This window comes from Erpetoichthys calabaricus, chromosome 1 (genome assembly GCF_900747795.2).
Source record: "Erpetoichthys calabaricus chromosome 1, fErpCal1.3, whole genome shotgun sequence".
Classification (NCBI taxonomy): domain Eukaryota; kingdom Metazoa; phylum Chordata; class Cladistia; order Polypteriformes; family Polypteridae; genus Erpetoichthys; species Erpetoichthys calabaricus.
In genome coordinates, this window is record NC_041394.2 from 102,964,418 (window position 1) to 102,986,238 (window position 21,821).

Consider the following 21,821-nt stretch of genomic DNA (forward strand, 5'->3'; position numbering starts at 1 on the left):
AGTCCATGAATTGGCCATCTCTTTGCATATTTACTGTCGGCTTAAGAAATGCATGCAGGAGAGGAATGTTGTCTTGTCATGTGATGCCTGAAACATAATTTCTGCTCTATAAATACCCTCAGTATCATCTCTTTCCCAGCATTTGTTTCAGTCACATTCTTCCACCAAACCTATCATCGCCTTTGCAGCTGCCCCTCTTTTCTCATTGAGTGTAGGAGGAATTCCATAGCCAGATCTCTTTCACCCAAAGGGAACGGCAGTTCATTCCACTCCCATCTGTGAAGTGGACCTGAGGCTCCGATTAAACATTTTTTTCTCCTACCTGGGAGGAAGGAATTTTTTTTCTTCTTCAAAATGCAGAAAATAGAATGTCAGTAACTTACATTATAAAAAAAAGTTTAATGATGTAAGTAAATGCAGAATTTATTCATAGTTTATTAATGTTAAGTTATTTATGGCAGCAGCCAATAGTACATTGTGCTTTCTTTCTTCTATTGCTCGAGGCAGACTCTTCAGATAGGAAGGCCCCCATAAAGCACCTGTGGATGAAATGTGCATGATGAAGTCTTTAACATCTCAAGGACCCTCCGTAGCTCAATATACTTACATAATTCATTGATTGTTTTCCTGTGTTGTCTTGTACAGTGAGGTAAAGTAGCTACCTGATCTGACTTGTATCTGTCTCACTGCCCTTTCTGAGTTGAAAATGCACTGACTTTGTTTTCTTTTTATTCAGAAAAAGAAAGTCAAAGTGTTTTGTTCTCTGAATGATTTAAGAGGAAGTTTAATAAAATCTAAGACGAGAACAGGCCAGTTTAGTCTGGTGCGGGTTGTCACTTCCTTTGTTACAATGCCTCTAAAAGGCACTCGGCTCTGCCTTAAAACAAAGATGTGAGTGACACAGCACTGCATGAAGCCATGTCATGTTGTTTTAAACAAATGTCATTATAGATTTTTAAACAGGATGGATGTGTTCTGGTGTTTTTGTCCCCTTTTTATTTGTAATCTATGCTCATCTCTCATATTCTAGGTTCTGCCACATCATAAAGACTTGTATAACTGGTTAACTGACAAGCTTAAATTAATTTAGTGTTGTCAAACAGACTAATGGACTTGTGCTATTGCCACACAGCTGTATTTTCTTTGGCTTGATTCCTAGCCAAGTCACTATCTTCATGAGCTATACATGTTCTCCCCATGTCTTTGTGGCTTTTCTTTGGGCACTGTGGTATCTTCATGCATCCAGAAGACATGCACAACAGATTGTTTGTGGCTTTAAAAGTGGCCTGGTGTGATTTAACTGTGCCCCGTCTTGGGTAGTTCCTTGCCTGTTCACCGGCTCCAACACCCTACAACCCTTGCACTGGACTTAATGATATATGACTATATGACTATATATGAGATATATGACTCAGGCGCCACCAAGAGTGGCAGCCTTATCAGCAGTTCCGTGTACGACTTTATTTTTCTACTTTTATTTTTCTCTTTTTTATTGATCGCTCCTATCACTTTATTTTACGTGGATTCGTTCCCTGGACACACTTACTTTTACAACGTGGGCATGGATTTTTACACGCCGAGACTCGTCTTTTGTGAATTTCCCCTTGGGATTAATAAAGTATCTATCTATCTATCTATCTATCTATCTATCTATCTATCTATCTATCTATCTATCTATCTATCTATCTATCTATCTATCTATCTATCTATCTATCTATCTATCTAATGAGTTTATAAAATGAATGGATGGATGATTTAAGCCCTATTCGTACAGAAGGTGGGGTAAAGTAATCATTACTGGAGGACAACTATAACGTTTAAGTCCTATTCTGACAGTTTTAGTTTACACCAGGAGGTGAAGTATAGTTAGTGCTAGAAGTGGGCCTATACACGCTGGTATCCCCTGTCCTAGCCTTAAGTTGTTAATGCATGCATCAGTTCAGAATATAATAGCAAGCATTATTTATAAAAACAATATATCCATTCGCACCCCCAGGTTTTCACTATTCATTTTTTTACATCAGCACTCTTTCTAATCTCTGAGTTTATTCCCATTGCCCCACTTCCACCCATCCATTTATTTAGCTCACACAACAATACCAGCGTAGTTCTTTTTTTTCCATTTCAGGCACATGGTAAAGCAATTATTACCTCATTCTTATCTCTAAAATTTTAATCTTTTTTGAATAATAGAATTTTACTAACATATCAATTCGTATGGGTATAGTTTAACCTGGGGTTATTTTTTTCTGACTTTTTATAGAAGGTAACAGTCTCTGTAATCTTTACTGAGAGGTGAACACACAGTGAATAAAAGAGGTATTCAGATGGCCCTCCAGTAATCGAAGCGGTGGCTGTGAGGCTAGACATCTGTGCGGTTTGAATCCCATAAATGCCAGAAGTGACTCTACTCCATTGGGCCTCTGAGCAAGACCCTTAACCTGCAATTGCTTCCTCCTGTGTAAGACGTTAACCTGCAAGCAGATCCTCCAGCTTGCAGGGAAAACTTGGAGGTTGGCGGCAGGACCGGCACTCCAGCCACCATAAAAAAACCTCTCACGGCTCCAGCGTGGTGCTGAGGTGCCACCCGTTGCAAGGCTGCACTCGGATCTCAATCTGGGTGGTTCGTTGTGTGGTGGGTGCAGCAACACACTGTAATCAGCACATGCTCCCAACCTCACTCTCCAGTAGTAATTGCTTTAATGCAATTCCTTGTTTAAAACTCGTCCCGTCCGATTAGCGCTGAAGTGTGAGTGTTTGTCTGCACTATTGAGCCCTGCAATGGGCTTTGTTTTTTTTCTTGTTTCTAGGATGTGCCCAAGATGACCAAAACACTATTAAGGACAAAGTGGTCAAGGAGAGATGGTTACATAAGGTAAATAAAGCAAATAAAATGAAACTATAATCACTGTTTTATGCATTAACCAAAAAAGGCAGAAGTACTGAATCAGAAGATATAAAGTAGTCTCTCTTCAGTCCATCTACAGTCAGAAAACTTTTGGTTTCAAATAAAGCGCACATAGTACTAAAATGTATCCATCATCACTCCTGAATAGTTCAATTCCAGGGTCAAGGAGGGCTTTAACCTATCCAGACAGCATTGGGCACAAGGCAAGAACTAGCTCAGAAGGGGCTCCCGTTCATGCCCACGTGAACACTCGATGAAATAGGGTCAATTTTGAGCTATCACTTTACCCAAAAATGCATGTCCTTAAGAAAGTTCAGATTACCTGGAAAGACCACACAACATGGAGAGAACACGTACATTCCATCGAGAGAGACTAACAGGGCTAGGAGTCAATTCCAGCACAATGCTACCTGCTCAAGCATCATTTCAGCTACTTGTCTTTCCATTAATATATCTTCAGAGTTTGTTTTCTTCCAGTTAAAGCTACAAAGAACCTGAACAGCTTTTTGTATCATCTGGCACCAATGTTATGGAGATCACTGGCCCACCATTGACTATAATCATTCATTCAACACACACCTCTACTGTTTCTAGGGATGTTTCAAGTCTGTAGACTGTGGGACGTAATTGTTAGCAAACTCAGGGAGAACATGCAAACTCCATTCAGATGGCACATTTTCTTGGCCTTAGACTTGGGTCGTCATGTTGCTGGGTGCAATGTTTGTCTTACCTTTTAATTGTCCAGATCTTCGATACTTTGAAGAAGTTCATCTAGTGTGAAAATTTGTTGGTAAGTATTTTTTACAATGTCTTTCATATGAATAAATACAACAAACCTCAGAGAGTTAAGACAATATGCTGCATGCATGTAATAGTAACTATTATATTTTAGAAAGGGTTGTTTCAAGAAAAAGAAGTGCATTTCTCACATTGTTCTAATTGTGCCCTGAAAATGTCAGCAGGGAATACAGCAAAACTATTAAAAAGTCACTTTAAGGAAGAACACAATGAATATTTGCATCATAGTTTAACTTACCCAGCTGCCCAAGTTCATCCATATTGATATTATCTAAATGAAAAGAAACATTTATTAGACCATCTGTTGCTGGTAGGTTGTTCCACACTCTCAGGTGAATTGATTGGTGTATCAGAAGGCATGAGCTTACTCCAGGGAGCAGAGACTGTGGCATTATAGTTTTATCAGGGACATTTCTGGTGTTGTCCTTTCAGACAGTGTACAAGAGGCCTGAAGCAGCTTTCTCCATTATCATTCAAATAACAGAGGAATTATAATACCCACCACCCACCCACCATCAAGAAAGCATAAAATAGCTTAAACCCCTGCTTTGTGTTCCCTTAGTTATCAGCAGACTTAAACCATCCTTATATTTTGACAGTCTTTCCATGCTATGTAGAGGACTGGCAGTCCAGTTTCTTTCTTTGAATGTATTCCCATTTCCCTCAGCGTGAGTGGGCCCAAACTCTTCCCGTCCAGACACTCATAATTTAGTAAAGCTCAAGTTGGGATTTGCATGTGTCTCCAGATGGGGTCACTACAAAAGGCCAAGTGTATTACATGTCTGTGTGTGTGCGACCCCAATATAAGCCAACAGCATCACCAAATGGAAAGGCTTACCCCCATCCTGGACTCTTACCTGCGGACCTTCAAATGAATCACATGAAAGAAAACAAGACAGTTTCATGACCATCCACATCTGCAATCTTCCTAGATGGTAACCCATGTATTTTTTATTCCTTAATGATGAAACTTTCTCTTCTTAATATATTAAATCTGTTTAATACAATTATAGTGTCTCAGGAAGGATATGCTGTTGTGTTAGGTTATTTTGCTCCCCAGGTCAAACTTACTAGTGCACCAACCGATTGTTCAGATTCGGATTCCAACCAATTTTCCTGGGGCTTATAGGCCGCTGTTCTAAACTTAGAACTGACATGCTCGGTTGGTTTAATTCTTATTTATCAAATCGATTCCAATATGTACAGAAATGTGCTGACAGTACTCCATCATTATACACAGAAGTGAGATACTGTATGGTGTCCTGCAGGGCTCAGTACTGGGACCTTTACTGTTTTCACTTTACATGCTTCCACTAGGATCTATCATTAGGAAACATAATGTTAATTTTCACTCATATGCAGTTGACACCCAGTTATACCTTTCATTTAGATCAAATGAAGTTTCTCCAACGTTATCTTTAATTAGTTGTTTTAGTGAATTAAAGGAGTGGATGGATGAGAACTACTTGTCTTTAAACACAGATTAAACAGAGATGTTGGAGGGAATGACGCTGATCACAACAATATGTTGTCATCATTTAACTCAGTTGGAATCCCCATTAATTTTACTGAATCAGCCCGCAATCTAGGAGTTATCTTTGACTCTAGCATGTTATTTAAAGCGCATATTACAAAGTTGTCCAAATCATGTTTCTTCCATCTTAACAATGTTGGGAAATTAAGGCATTTTCTAAATAAGCAGGATTCTGATAAATTAATTCATGCATTTATTTCTAGTAGGATTGACTACTGCAAAGCAGTGTTCACTGGATGTTCAAACTGTTCTTTATACAGCCTCCAGTTAATCCAAAATGCTGCTGCAAGAATTATTACAAGAACAAGAAAGTACAAACACATAACTGCAGTTCTTAAATCCTTACACTGGCTCCCGGGCAGTTTAGGGCAGATTTCAAAAATCCCCCTTTTAACATATAAAGCATTAAATGGCCAAAGTCCGGCTTACTTGTCTGAACTTATCATGACTTACAACCAGAGTGCACATTAAGATCTCAAGATGCCGGTCTGCTTATGATTCCAAGAATTAATAAAATAACAATGGGAGGTCTGGCTTTTAGTTACAGGGCCCCTAAACTGTGGAATGGTCTGCCTGCTACTATAAGAGAGTCTCAGCTTTTAAATCCCGGCTGAAGACTCACTACTTCAGTTTAGCATATCCTGACTAGAGCTGCTGATTAACTGTACAGACTGCATCTCTGTTGTTAGTCCTTAGCACTAAAACATAAGTAACAAGATAGTTGTAATTTGTTATTAACCCTCACCTATTCTGTTTCTCTTCTCAGTACTCAAATGTGGCACTTGGTGCCACGGCCCACCTGCTAAGTTGTTTTGCCTGCCTAAGGTAAAGTCATCCCTGATGGAGGATCGCAGGAATCGTGGGGTAGAGGGGTCCTTTCATCGGATTGGCTGGCCCAGTGCTGTCTCAGCTGTGGAAAGGCCAAATGGGGGAGGCAGCTTGATGGCTGAGGTCTCCAGGACTCGAAACAAATCCAAATCATATTATGTGATATCATCTACTGTTAAATTGTGCTCCATAATTTTTTTTTTATACTGTATTGATGCATTTGTTCTGTTCTGTGTATTGTATTGTATTGACCCCCTTCTTTTTGACACCCACTGCACACCCGACCTACCTGGAAAGGGGTCTCTCTTTGAACTGCCTTTCCCAAGGTGTCTTTCATTTTTTCCCTACAAGGGTTTTTTTGGGAGTTTTTTCTTGTCTTCTTAGAGAGTCAAGGGGGGCCTGTCAAGAAGCAGGGCCTGTTAAAGCCCATTGCAGCACTTCCTGTGTGATTTTGGGCTATACAAAAATAAATTGCATTGTATTGTATTGTATGCTCTCCTCTTAATTTTCAATTTGCTCTGAACTATCATTGTTTATGTATTTTGTCAAATTCTGAGTACACTGCAGCTATGTGGATATATATATATAAGGGATGAGTTCTGGGAAGTTTTTTTAGAGTGTGGTAGGGTTTGATTTGTATTGAATTTACTCTGCCCCCTAAGATGATCAAAGTAGCACATCAGACTGATCCAGAAAATAAGAAGGAAACTGTAGATCTGAAGCGAATGCATTTGCACTATGATCCTAAATACATCTTATTCTATTAAGGCATTTAAATCAGTTTAAACTAATTTTTTTTTAAATTATACCCCATGATCAACTTGGTGACATGTCTTGGTGCCAGCATGATTTCCCTCTGAGTTCAAGCCGCTGCCCTCTCCAGTTGGACAAAAATGAAACATTTGGTCCTAAACTGTTAATTAGGACATGACTCTCACCTCAGCCTGCTTCCCCCTCTAGTAATTTTGCTGTAACTTTGAAAACTACTTTAATGTAGTGGAATTTTTTAAAAAGTGCACATCCTTTTTTTTCTAAGTGGAGACTGACTAGGCTAAAGCAAGGATAAGAAACAAAAGCTCAATTATAATTGTAGACATTTGAAACATGAGGGAAATTAAAAGTCTGAAGGCAGAGCAAAGGCCAAGAGCTTTAAACACTAAGAGATGGTAAATCACTTTGCATTATGAACCTACACTTTCATACTTTTTAAATCTATCTATCTATCTATCTATCTATCTATCTATCTATCTATCTATCTATCTATCTATCTATCTATCTATCTATCTATCTATCTAGGTGACTGCCTTGTGTCAGTAACCTCCAGCGTCACAGTGCTAGCCATCTACTGTCTTTCATACCTCAGTGTTTTAGAGACCAAAAGTACCACAATAAGCGGCTATTGCCAGTCAACCAGAGACAAATAATGGGTAATAATTCGCTTTGTAAATGTATTTCAGTTCATCTTTATGCCATACTTCATCACATTGGCCCAAGCTCCATTTCTGACATGTGCTTAGCTCACTATTTTATTGGGTTGCATTAGGCTAAAGGCACAACTTGGTGCCATCTCTGTTTGACGTTAAGGCTAAAAGATACTTTCTGATGTGCTTTTGTGGTCAGCCTGATGCCCTGTCTAGTCACACACAGCCTGATGATCATTTTTTTATTTGCTATGCCTTTGAGCGTAGCTCACTTCGTCCTATAGTAAAACTGCAATGAAAGACAATTTCCGGTATGATTTAGAACTCCTTTTTGGCCACCCCCTTTGTCAACATACTGAGAGAATTTCTGCTTCTAATCTCTGTAGTACTGAAGAAGGGGCCTGAGTTGCCTCGAAAGCTTGCATATTGTAATCTTTTTAGTTAGCCAATAAAAGGAGTCATTTTGCTTGGGTTTTCTCTGCTTCTAATCTCAGAATGGTGCCACACGGTCACACTATTGGACTTAATAAATCCTGATATGCAAGTGAACTCAATCATTAAGGCTAAAAGACATTTTTTTTCAATATTGCTCAGAGATCCCACTGGTGCCCTTTACCATCCTTACTAGTCTGGGTTTAGGAATGTGCCATCTCTCATCACATTGTCCTCATCAATCATTTCAGGTATAAGCCCTCAGCTCAATTTGCGTCTTGTATGTTCATAAATGAATGAAAGATCATTTCAGCATAACTCCAAGATCAAGGTGATGCCCTCTGTGGTCAGGATCATTTTAGATTTGCTTGTTACCTCAGCTTACAGTCCACTCCAGCCGTAGCCTGCATAAATGTTATTCACGATGTGCCGTTAAAATGAGATCAGCCCAGTATCGGCCATTTCCCAGTTGCCAGCCCACTTATTCTGTGGTCCTTTCTGGTCATTTTGGACTGACAGATCATTTCAGACATGCTTTCTCCCTGCCTCTTCTGTTCACACATGAAATGCCATACTGTTCACCTGTGGACCTTTCACCATCACATCATTAATCAGCACCCCAAGTCACCCCATGAATGTCTGCTATGCTCCTAAAATGGGAGCACCTCATTCAACAGTTCAGTATACAGTAAGTCCTTATACAATACAGATGAACAAAAAGTGCTATCTATTACATAATCTTAAGGGTTGGCAGGCCTGTATGTAAGTGATACGGTAATATGTTTCCGCATTGATAGCAGGAAGTGCCACTCATTTAGGGCTGCCACTCACTTCCTTTTGCCGTTTATTTCTCCTAAGATACATTTTGTTCTCATTTTTGGGGTGTTAGTTCTTCTTACCAGCTTAGAGAAGTGTATTCAAACAAGTGAGTCCACAGAGAATCTGAGAAGTGACACAGAGGTGTAGTCACCCTGTGACCCTGTCTGATCTCCCAAACAGCAGAACGATTTATCAGAGGTGACAGAAGCTCTGGTGCTGGCTTATCAGCAGAGCACAGGGCATCTCACCATTAATAAAATGTTCTTTGACGTCATATCTTTGCAGCAGAGAGTTTTGCCTCTAATTATGAGAATGGGGAGCACAGAACACCATCAAAGTCAAGTGACAAGTGAGAGCACTTTGTGCTGTACCCTGGCACATGGGAAGGGTTCCAAATCCTTACTGGTTATCATTAATTAAATGAAACTTGGTTGCCTTCCATATTTAGAGTGGCAGAAGACGGGGTGGGGCGACATGGCATGGCAAGGCGGCACAGTGGTTACCATGGTCACCTCAGGAAGCCTCTGGTTACATAAACAAGACACAATGAGGAGGCTTCTAGCTCCCTCTGCCAGTGAAACCGTGTAGGGTTACTGGTTATTTCTTTAAGCAGCAAAATGGCATGGATGAGTTTCAGAGAATTTTTGGTTAATGTTATATAACTGAAACACAAGTGCTTTCCATATATAAAATAGGAGAAAACGAGCTGGGTCACCACGAACTGGCAAGGCTGCTCAGTAGCTAGGACTGATACTTTATAGTTCCAGAGTGCTGGGTTCAAGTCACAGTGTTTGAGAACTTATATTTCTGCTCATTTCCTCTCCATATGTAACTCCGGTTTTACTCCCACTAACGTCTTGGCAACTCTAGAACATAAGAAATTTGACAAACGAGAAGAGACCATTCAGTTGATTGGTCTCAATTGTTTCATCCAAACACTTCTTTCTGGTTCAACTATGTGTGTGTCATAAAGGAGGCAACCTCTGAACTGATTTAGGAGTTTATGTTGCCACAACTCTAAACTGTCCCAGTGCAGGTGTGACCATGCCATGGATCGGAGCTTGGTTTTGGGCTTTGTGCCCATTGCCATTTCACTGTTACAGTGGCTTCTGCAACAGATCAAGTGGGTTCAGTATGCATTGAGGTAGGTTGATGAAGCCAGGGATTTCTGGATAATGTTGTTAAAAAGAGGTCCCTAAACTTGGTTTTGTTGGACAAATGAGGCTCCTTTTTTTGCATTTCAACAAGTTTCTGCAGCCACACATAGGCCTAAGGCCATAATTAACCTTTGTGAAACATTTAGAACATTTAGTTTTAGCCCACTAGTAAAAGAACCAGACACAGACTGATGACACACTGAAAGATTATAACTGTGAAGTGGCACTGGTAGAACTGGGAAATTCTCCAGGAGGAGCTGGAAGAGGCTACAGTGGCCAGCCCTGTCCAAGCCAGCATGCTGCCACCGTATCCCTCATCAAGATAAGTGGAATAAATGAAGCATCCCACCAATCTGTTATGGATAAGCTGGTGCAGGGAAAGGAACTGGCCAACGTGTTAGTGTCACAGTCAAGCACACAAAAGAGAACCAAACATCTAAAGTCTGTTTAAGTATTACAGCAGACAGAGCCAGGCATCTATGAAAGAAAAGTATTAAAAGGAAGGAATTAATAATAATCATAATAATACATTAAGTACTGGCACCACAAACAAGTAGACTCAAACAAACTATATTATAAGTACTCTCTCACCACAGTACTAGAAAATGGCACATATAAACTATACTGGGACAGAACTATACTGACAAACAAAACAGTCCATCATAACACTAGCAGACAAACAAAATAAAATTATATTTTTGACATTACAGTATCAAACAGTCACAACTTACAAAATACACACACAAATAAAATACAGAAGTACCCAGAACAGGCAGAAGAAATATGCTGCTTACAGGGAATGGACAATGAGTGCCCATTGCTGTAGCTACCGCTGGTGTCATCGCACATGCACTACGCAAAAGCCTACAGACATTATTACATATAAAACAATACACATATATAAAACTACAGAAAGCAGCCATTATAGCACATATCACATAGTAAGGAATTTCCTCAACACAAACAAAATTCCTTAAAACATCCACATATACACACCACATAGCACAGCTTATGACACTATGGTGTCAGGTAAACAGTCTGTCCTTCAACGTCAGCAAAACAAAACAGCTCAGCAGGGAGAATGAAACGCAAAGACCTATAAATATCTGGGAGTGCAGCTGGATGATAAATTAGACTGGACTGCCAATACTGATGCGCTGTGCAAGAAAGGACAGAGCCGGCTATACTTCCTTAGAAGGCTGGCGTGCTTCAGCATCTGCAATAAGATGCTGCAGATGTTCTATCAAACAGTTGTGGCGAGCGCCCTCTTCTACGCGGTGGTGTGCTGGGGAGGCAGCATTAAGAAAAAAGACGCCGCACGCCTGGACAAACTGGTGAGGAAGGCAGGCTCTATTGTTGGCATGGAGCTGGACAGTTTAACATCTGTGGCAGAGCGACGGGCGCTCAGCAGGCTCCTATCAATTATGGAGAATCCACTGCATCCACTTAATAGTATCATCTCCAGACAGAAGAGCAGCTTCAGCGACAGACTGTTGTCAATGTCCTGCTCCACTGACAGATTGAGGAGATTGTTCCTCCCCCAAACTATGCGACTCTTCAATTCCACCCGGGGGGGGTAAACGTTAACATTTAACATTATACATAGTTATTGTCTGTTTTTCACCTGCATTATTATCATTCTTTAATTTAATATTATTTATTGTATCAGTATGCTGCTGCTGGAGAATGTGAATTTCCCATTGGGATTAATAAAGTATCTATCTATCTATCTATCTATCTATCTATCTATCTATCTATCTATCTATCTATCTATCTATCTATCATCTATCTATCTATCTATCTATCTATCTATCACAGAATTGAACGCACACTTCTGTTCATTAACGGTACTGCAGTGGAGAGCGTTGAGTGTTTCAAATAGCTGGGAATAAACATCAGGAGTGACTTAACATGGTCCACACACCCAGACATTCTGGTGAGAGTATTCATCTCAGACTACTGAAGAAATTCAGAGGTTCAAAAAGACTCCTGAAGTTCTTCTAGCATATGGTTGTTGAAAGCATATTGGCAGGATGTGTCACTGCCTGGTGATGAAATGGCTTGAAAGGGACCACAAAGCAACTGCAGAGAGTTATGCATTCAGCTGAACACGTCACTACCGGGCCTATATACAAAAAAGTGTACTACCAAGGTAGCAGGAATCATGAAGGACTTCTCTCACTCTTTGTACAGCCAGTTTAAATGGTTAAGACCTGGCAGGCGCCTGCATTGCCTCAAGTCAAAAACAAAAAGATAGGGAAAGAGCTTCACTTCCCAGGCAATAAAAATAAGAAACGGTCATCTTGTCAGGCATTCCTCAAAATTGTAAAAATAGTCATCTGTTTAACTGTTATGTAACAATTATTATACATCTATCTGCACCTTTTAATATTTTATATCTATTGGTAATGTATACTTATTAATTTAATGGCACAATCCAGGCTGATTAGTGAGCTGCATTTTCAATGTATACTCTTGTGACAAATACATAAAATCTTCAACCTTGAGTTGGCTTAAGCCTGATATCGGAGATAACAATGGACTATCCCAGAAATACATTGAATAACAGTAATAATAATAACAATAGTAGGAATTAAGGCTCCACTCTAATAAAGCCATGCCAGTTTCTCAACCATAGTTGATTCAGTTTAGCAATGGGCAGCACTGTGGCACAGTGGTTAGCACTGCTGCTTTGCAGCTCCTTTAGCTCAATCTTGATCCCCAGTCTAGTCTGTGTGAAATATAAATGTGTTGTGTTTGTGATTTTTATCCTCTCTCTTCTCAAAAGTCATGTGTGTTAGTTTGATTGCTGACTCCAGTGAGGGTGTTATGTGATAGTGCTCCTTATAAAGAACTGACATGGCTTTTCAGGGATGGTTCTTGCCTTGCATCTGTTGCTACTAGTTTAGGCTCTAATTCTACATGATCCTGTAATGGAAATATAGGCAATTGTTCCAATGTCATGTTTTAGGAGCAGATAAAGCCGGTGCAGTGCTGCTATGGTTAATAAATCTGTTTCATGTATGGGTCATAGCCCACATCTGGTTGTTACCATGTTGAGTTTGCATGTTCTCTCCATGTATGCGTGTGGTTTTTTTTTTTTCCTGGGCAGTCCGTTTTCTTTTCTATGTGTTTTCCATTGCCTATTAGACTGATTGGTGATCCCAAAGTGGATCTATGTGAACAAGTGCGCCCTGCAATGGATTGACTATCTGTTCAGAACTACTTCCTGCGTTGTGCTCAGTGCTTCCACTGTAGGTTCGAGCCCAACTGGATTAAGCTGGTTTGAGAATGTTATGAGGCGGCACGGTGGCGCAGTGGTAGCGCTCCTGCCTCGCCGTAAGGAGACCCGGGTTCGCTTCCTGGATCCTCCCTGTGTGGAGTTTTCATGTTCTCCCCATGTCTGCGTGAGTTTCCTCCCAAAGTCCAAAGACATGCAGGTTAGGTGCATTGGCGATCCTAAATTGGCCCTGGTGTGTGTGTGTGTCCTGCGGTTGGCTGGGATTGGCTCCAGCAGACCCCCGTGACCCTGTGTTCAGATTCAGTGGGTTGGAAAATGGATGGATAGATGGAGAATGTTATGTAAGGTATAAATCAGGTGATCCAAACCAGAGCATTCTTTTCAATACTTACCTCTTTCTCCTTTCACTGAATCTGTAGTAAAGACAAAGAAAACAAGGAAATATTTCAGCAAAGTAGGTTGTCAGTATCCAAACAGAAGGAGGACAAAGTTAACCTTACTTTATGTGTTATGCCTAACCTTGACTAGTAAGAGGAGATTTTAACTAGATCTGAAGGTGTACCATGTATATTGTATTGTGCCGTTCATTTCAAGTATATGTCAATTTCAGATTAGTAAACTGATTCCATAATGTGTCATTTTCAAGGAAAAAACACCTCTCTATAATGTATCAAAGGGAGAAAGCTGAAAAGCAACCCCCTAGCCTGTATTGTATGGTGCCAGTATATTCAGATTTTAACTTGTATCTTGCTCTGGTGAGAATGTGGGTCCTGCAGTGGACTTGGCACCCTATTTGGAACTGGTTCCAGCTTTCTGCTGAATGTTAACTCCTACTCTCCTGCACTAAATCTAGATGTCTTATTTTAAGAATTAATCTTTAGAACACTTTGTATCCCAAAGTCAAGTTCAGTTCAGTTCTAATGTCAGGATCAATAGTTAGACTCTCGACTCGATTAGGTCAGCCAGCCCTATATTCCAATGTTTCTTTATTTATTTCTCTCTTCCTCAAATTCAGCCTCCCTATTCACGAGGAAAACTCTGCAACACTTATTATGGTTACCTACCCCTTTAATATAACTGCATCAATTGATGAGGTGTCTGACGCTTTCTAAAGCCAGAGAACATCCTCATTTCATTGCAAGTGAAGCTCTACCTGTTCTCTCTCAAACATCTGGCCACTTAAAATCATTTACATTTGACAAGAATCACAGGCCTGAATGCAGGAATAAGAAATGCAGTTGATCAAAATGTAAAATATACCTGAATGATCAAATTTGTTTGCAGCCAAATTTTCTGAAACAAGAAGAACATGTAATCTTTTTAGCAGCTCTAGCACATGGCAGTAAGAAACTCAATACATCCAACACAGGTGGAAATAATGAACAGCTGATTAATACCATACTGTACATCTCATAATATTTTGGAGCACGGAGCCGTTCATTAATGAACATAATTACACCCATATGATCTAGGACCCCATTAGCTTGAGGAAACACATTTCATATTGCCTAAAGCCTTCTGTGAACATACAGATGTAGCCACACTGAGTGTGCGGTGTACCCTTCAGTATGTCATGTGGGAGCTGCACGCTTGGCTATCCCAAATGACCAACAGATGGCGTTTATGAGGCATCCGTCTTTAGTGCTACGATTGCTTCCTGTGTAATAGTACATATAATGTAAAGAAACTGGTAAGTGTAAGGAGCTAAGGAATGTATGTGTTTACAGGACACTGTCACTTAAAATTTTACGTTTGGTTACATGACCTGTTTTCTTGGGTGTTTAAACGGTAAGTTATTTTTCACATCAAAGTTATGTCTTCACAAACATGTTATGTATGCATTTGCCACACAACTTGTATTTTCTATAAAACTTTAAGAAATACATAGCTATTCCAGGCATTTTATAATTAACCCTATAGGGCACAGGGTTCCAATGAAAAACAACTAACTAACTAATTATGCATTTGCATTTCTGGTCTACACTTTTCGTAGTCAAGGCTATGTAGCACAAGCCAGTAAAGAATTACAAAAAGTCCAGTACCATTTACCCAAACAATAATGTAAAAAGAAAAAAAAAAGCACATCAATATCAGGAATGCATCGAGCACAAGGCATTACGCCAATCAGAATGGGGCTGAGTGGCATCTTGATCTTCACCACTATGTCTAATGTATTTTTTTATTTTATTTGGAAATGTTTGTGTACTGTCCCTTTAATTGTGGCTATACTCCATGATCTTTGTGAGTGGTTTTGCAAGAGGTGGGGCTACAATGATGTCACTGCTGCTGAGACCTCCCCTGGCTATATATTTAGTGAACAAAATGCTATAGTATCGTGAACTAGGAGTTGCAAAGTATGTCCACTTCCAAAAATAACCACTAGAGGGTGAAATCCCATCATAAACCCAAACTAGATACTCATGGGCCTTGAAAAACTGTTATAAAAAAAAATGTATTCTCCACAAAAAAATAGTTTCCAATCATATTGAAGCTCTGTGGAGCACAAAGGCAATCCAAGTAAAACAATTCCCAATACAGATTCCAATAGAGAGGTCAAAACCCAAAGCAGAAAGTCAAAAATCCAGAAATCCAATAAACACAGAAGAGTAATAAATACAAGTAAACTCACCAAGTCCCGAGCGCATTCACAATGAACCACCAGGAACTATGAAAGGCAGTTCCTGGCGGTGACTGGCAGGTGGCACCACCTTCTAGGGGACCACCCACAGAAGACATGGATCAACTCAAGCATACAGATACTCAGATACATAAAAGAATGCTGCAAATCATTAACTAAATAAATAGAGATGCATACAAATAATGCAAAAATGTACAACAAAAACATAAAACAAGCATTTGCACCCTAGCCAGGGGGAGGAAGCTTAGTGGAGATATGACACTCTGGAGCGGTTCATTGAAATTCATCGGAGAATATTAAGGTGTTGCTTTTTGATTTGGATTTCCTGGCTATTGACTATTTTCTGCTCTGTTTCTTATTTTTTATCTGAAAGCGTGTTTTTAAATGTGGTTACCTTTAATTGCCTTGTTTTTGCTATTGTTTAAACATTTTTTGTGATTTCCCATTTTTTTAATAAAAATTCAGTGCTTTGATTTCTCCATACAAGGTGCACTATCCATGGTCCTTCCTCTTGTAAGGCATTCTTGAGAGTCTGAGACTTTTTTGAATTTTTAAACCAGTTTCTGCATGTTGAGGCCTAGACAGGCTGAAGCCTTCTGTTCGCAGTCGGGGGCCTGGCAGGATTAGGGTGAGGGGTTTCTACACAAGCCAGTGGGGAGACTTGCTTTGGTGGCTCATTTTTAAGGCCTCACACCATTTCATAGCTCATTTGGGACTCAATTCACAACAGTGTTCTTTTTATCAAGTGCCTGAGGCCTGCCATTTTCATTCCAGTGCACCACAGTATTTCAGTTAGGCTTCTGACAGGTGACGGTGTTATAATGGAGTGCTTGCTTCATGCTGGCTGCCAATAGCAACAAAACCTGTTATTCAACACATTTATAGTTTAAAAAAGGCTCACCTAAATTTTCACCTTCATTAGCTTCTAGAGCGAGATTGCCTATGAAAAGAAGAAACAGCGCTTTAAAGAACATGGTAGCCTTGTGTATAAAAGGACATTACCTTCAGCAAAACCTGCCATCTTCCATTCCACTTGTAGATGCATGCCATGTAGTCGCCGAGTTGAATTCTCCAAAGAAACCATCCCTCTGGGAAAGTGACAGCACTAAATAAGACTAAGTGGACACTTTGCAATGTATTCTTAGCTAAAGGAACAGAGACTCAAATAAAGTTGAGGCTTCCACAACTATAGGAAGGGAAATGCTGCAAAGAAAGGGTTGGAGGTGCACTAAGCAATCTGTGGATATATTTTTAGTAGTTGCTTTATTTGTTTGAGGATCACAGAGGCCAGAGCACTGGGTGCATGAAGGGAAACAACCCTGGACAGAGCAGCAGTCCATCATGAGGCAATATTTATAACATTTACATCAACATTGCCAGTGTCTAACAACTGTACTAGATTTAAATTCAGCCTTACGAGTGAGCGAATTATCACTGTGGGAGAACCTGATGTAAATAATTTTACCGTGTACATAATATGAATAGAGGCTATGTTCTGCGTCAGGACTTTTCTTTTACCTTTTTTGATTTCTCCATCTGCTAAAGATGTTATGGTGGTGAATGTCTACACTGTGTAAGAATTAAAGCATCACCCCCTTTGTCAGAGGTGAGAATAAAACTTAAACAGGATATTGCACTTAACATCTCCCTCCCTGTCTCTCACCTGGACAGATCAGAAAGGCAACGCTGTCTGGACGCTGCGGCCTTAAGTATGACATCCTTTGCAGCTACTGACAAACAATACAACAGCAAGATTTCTCCTTATCTTTTCCCATAGGAAAATGTTACTACTCAAAAGTTGATCTTTGATGGCTCATGAGACCTAAAAGAGATTCTCGTTTATGTTTCATTTAATAATCAACTTTGTCATTAATGTGTCTCTTAAAATTCCTTAGGAGAAATAGCTTTAGATAGAAAGGAGACACAACTGAGGTTAAAGAATTCCATACTAATAATGGGGGTTGAGAAGCATGGTAGGCGGCACGGTGGCGCAGTGGTAGCGCTGCTGCCTCACAGTTAGGAGACCCAGGTTCGCTTCCCGGATCCTCCCTATGTGGAGTTTACATGTTCTCCCCGTGTTTGTGTGGGTTTACTCTGCTTTCCTCCCACAGTCCAAACACAAGCAGGTTAGGTGCATTGGCGATCCTAAATTGTCCCCTAGCTTGGTGTGTGTGCCCTGCAGTGGGATGGCACCCTGCCCGGGATTTGTTCCTGCCTTGCACCCTGTGCTGGCTGGGATTGGCTCCAGCAGACCCCCATGACCCTGTGTTAGGATATAGTGGAATGGATGGACACATTTTGTAGTCTTTCTTTAATCTTCTTCAAGACTTCATATTTTTTACTAATTGGACTGATGCCTTTATCAAAGGTGACTTACATTTGAGACACCATTAGTTACATTTCTTTTGTTGGAACACAAGCAGATGAAGTGACTTGCTTGTGATCACCTGGTGTTAGTAGTGGGTTTTGAGTCCACAACTCAGGGTCTGATCTCTGCCATCTTACCCATTATGCCATAATGGCTAGCTTTTCTTCTAGCCTGAGTATGATCTAATTGGAGCACAGCAATATGAATTATAGCAACTAATAGTTGTATTCAGAAGCAAGGCCTACAGCTATGTAATCATAGTAAAGTGTTTTATTACCACAACTGTTCATACATTTCACCATATATTACTGAGCACACAATGTAAATTCTTTCAAATTGCAAACAAAGTGTTTAGACACATCTTGGAAGATCTGAACTCATTGTCTGACTTTGCTGAGATCTCAACTGAAACTCAAAAAGGAGACACTTGTGAGAATACTGGAGTATTTTTTTTCTCAGGAGAACAATCTGAGAAGCATGAAATAAAAGAAAACGTTTCCATGTTTAGTTATTTCTGAGCTCATTGCTGTCTAGAAGAAACCAAAAAGACATTAAGGAGATCTCTTTTTTGATTTTCCCTTCCTACAGGATGTGTCCATTGCTATCTAGACCACTGACTATAATTTCTGTTGATGGTCATTCCACTTTGTTTACTGGTCACACTGTTATTAAGGTTAGCCATCTTACAACGTTTTTAACGTCATGTAGCAGAGTGAGAAGACAGAGTGGAATTTCAACATTTGGAATCCAACTGCACTTACTAAATTGCAATATATTTTCAGGATTTACAGAGGAAACCTCCAAATTTCAAAGAGAAATATTCCTAACTCTAAAGCGACTATTTTTAAACACAACAGCAGACACAAATATTGATGACCACATATTAATGAAACTGGTCCAGATGTTAAAATTTAACAAGTTAGGAGATGGCTGTTGCTGTACTTGTAATATCATACTCTAATATCATGGTTTAATTATACATTTCCAACAATATCAAATACACATCTAAATGTGTTTTCAATCCCAGTGTCTATATGATTAAAAGTGTTTTTGGGAGAGTTGAATAATTTATTTTGCACAGTGCATTCCTAATGAAGAGATCAAGCAGTTCGTCTACTTACCCAGTGAGAGGTCCTCATTTTCAACCTCATCTGAAAATGCAAACAAGCTTTCAAAATGCAATTTGTACTTGGTAATTGTTATTATAAAATACAGTATATGAGCACAAATTCACTTAGTCATTTTGTCTGTATGATAAAACCACACAATGCATGGAGATGTAAATAAACTGAACACAAATCATAGATAATATTAAATGGGTTAATCAATATCTTATTAAGATAGGGGAGGAAGTACAGTATAAATCAGAATTTATTTTGATAATACAATGCTTTTAAAATGACACACCTTCTCTGCAATTACATATAATGGATTTTGATATCTTCAAGGCCCATTGTAAATTAGCTTTTTTGCTTTATTAGCTCATTTAAGGGTAACAAGTTGGTTACCAGCTTTGTCTCACAACTCCAGCATACAGGGCTAACATATCAGGCCAATCCCTTGTGTCAACGTGACATTTCCAGTCACTCCAGTTTACCTTACACAAGCCAAAGGCCAGTAGGTTAGACTGAATGGCGACACTAAGTAACTCTTAAGCTCAGACTCGCCCCTGGGGTCTTCTGCTGAGAAGTGAAATTGAGAGTGAGTCTTGACACTGTGGAGATGATAGATGGCAGTGCTTTACTTTTTACTGGGTGGTACCAATGCAGAATTTAAACTCACTCATTTGTAATAATGGAGATGATTAATGTGAAAATTGCTCCAGGGGTGCAGCATAATGGGTGATCCTGTACGAGAAGACATTTCCCCTCGGGGATTAATAAAGTATATCAAATCAAAATCAAAAATATGTGGATGATCGCAAAGTGGTTTGGTAGAGGTTTCTTCATAATAATGAAGACTAATTAGGATTTTATCTTACAAATGTTGCATAAAATATGGCATCACTTAGGCACTATATCTTACCATCGATATCTTGATCATCTAAATACGCTGTATCTGAAATTATAAAACATATTTGTTTAAATTGTAAAAAAATTCCATTTGCGTTATTAAGTCTCTCCAAAAACCAGAGCAAATTTTAATTTAATGGTTTTCTTTAATTGCATACCAAAAGCCTATAGACATAAAGGCCGTGGAAAATTATAGGCTATTAATCTGCAATAAATCATGTAAGTGACCAGCAGTCCTTTAACAATCCATACTCTAGTCATTTTGACACACACATCTCATCTGCACAAGAACATTTCACAAAATTCCTGATACAAGTTCACTTCACTAGTGCCCCAGTTTGAACAACAGTAAACAATATCAAAATTTCCATCCATCCATCCATTCTCTTCCAATTATCCGAGGTTAGGTCACGGGGGCAGCAGCTTGAGCAGAAATGCCCAGACGTCCCTCTCCCCGGCCACTTCTTCTAGCTCTTCCGGGAGAATCCCAAGGCGTTCCCAGGCCAGCTGGGAGACATAGTCCCTCCAGCGTGTCCTTGGTCTTCCCCAGGGCCTCCTCCCGGTTAGACGTGCCCAGAACACCTCATCAGGGAGGCGTCCAGGAGGCATCCTGATCAGATGCCCGAGCCACCTCATCTGACTCCTCTCCATGTGGAGGAGCAGCGGCTCTACTCTGAGCCCCTCCCGGATGACTGAGCTTTTCACCCTATCTTTAAGGGAGAGCCCAGACACCCTGCAGAGGAAACTCATTTCAGCTGCTTGTATTCGCGATCTCGTTCTTTTGGTCACTACCCATAGCTCATGACCATAGGTGAGGGTAGGAACATAGATCGACTGGTAAATTGAGAGCTTCGCCTTATGGCTCAGCTCCTTTTTCACCACGACAGACCGATGCAGAGCCCGCATCACTGCGGATGCCGCATCGATCTGCCTGTCGATCTCCCGCTCTATTCTTCCCTCACTCGTGAACAAGACCCCGAGATACTTGAACTCCTCCACTTGGGGCAGGATCTCGCTACCAACCCTGAGAGGGCACTCCACCCTTTTCCGGCTGAGGACCATGGTCTCGGATTTGGAGGTGCTGATTCCCATGCCAGCCGCTTCACACTCGGCTGCGAACCGATCCAGAGAGAGCTGAAGATCACGGCCTGATGAAGCAAACAGGACAACATCATCTGCAAAAAGCAGTGACCCAATCCTGAGCCCACCAAACCGGACCCCCTCAACGCCCTGGCTGCACCTAGAAATTCTGTCCATAAAAGTTATGAACAGAATCGGTGACAAAGGGCAGCCCTGGCGGAGTCCAACTCTCACTGGAAACGGGTTCGACTTACTGCCGGCAATGCGGACCAAGCTCTGGCACCGATCGTACAGTGACTGAACAGCCCTTATCAGGGGGGCCGGTACCCCATACTCTCGGAGTACCCCCCACAGGATTCCCCGAGGGACACGGTCGAATGCCTTTTCTAAGTCCACAAAACACATGTAGACTGGTTGGGCAAACTCCCATGCACCCTCCAGGACCCTGCTAAGGGTATAGAGCTGGTCCACTGTTCCGCGACCAGGACGAAAACCACACTGTTCCTCCTGAATCCGAGGCTCGACTATCCGACGGACCCTCCTCTCCAGGACCCCTGAATAGACTCTTCCAGGGAGGCTGAGGAG

The 21,821-nt window shown here is 40.5% G+C and overlaps 1 long non-coding RNA gene across 1 annotated transcript; it reads right to left on the minus strand.

Annotated features, from left to right (window-relative positions):
• Positions 1-415: 415 nt before the first annotated feature.
• On the minus strand, positions 416-14,446 carry LOC127528913 (uncharacterized). Its single transcript, XR_007935533.1, has 5 exons — positions 14,399-14,446; positions 13,531-13,551; positions 3,945-3,977; positions 3,639-3,679; positions 416-539 (listed from the first exon to the last, which is right to left on the minus strand). It is a non-coding gene; the product is annotated as an uncharacterized LOC127528913 (long non-coding RNA).
• Positions 14,447-21,821: the final 7,375 nt, after the last annotated feature.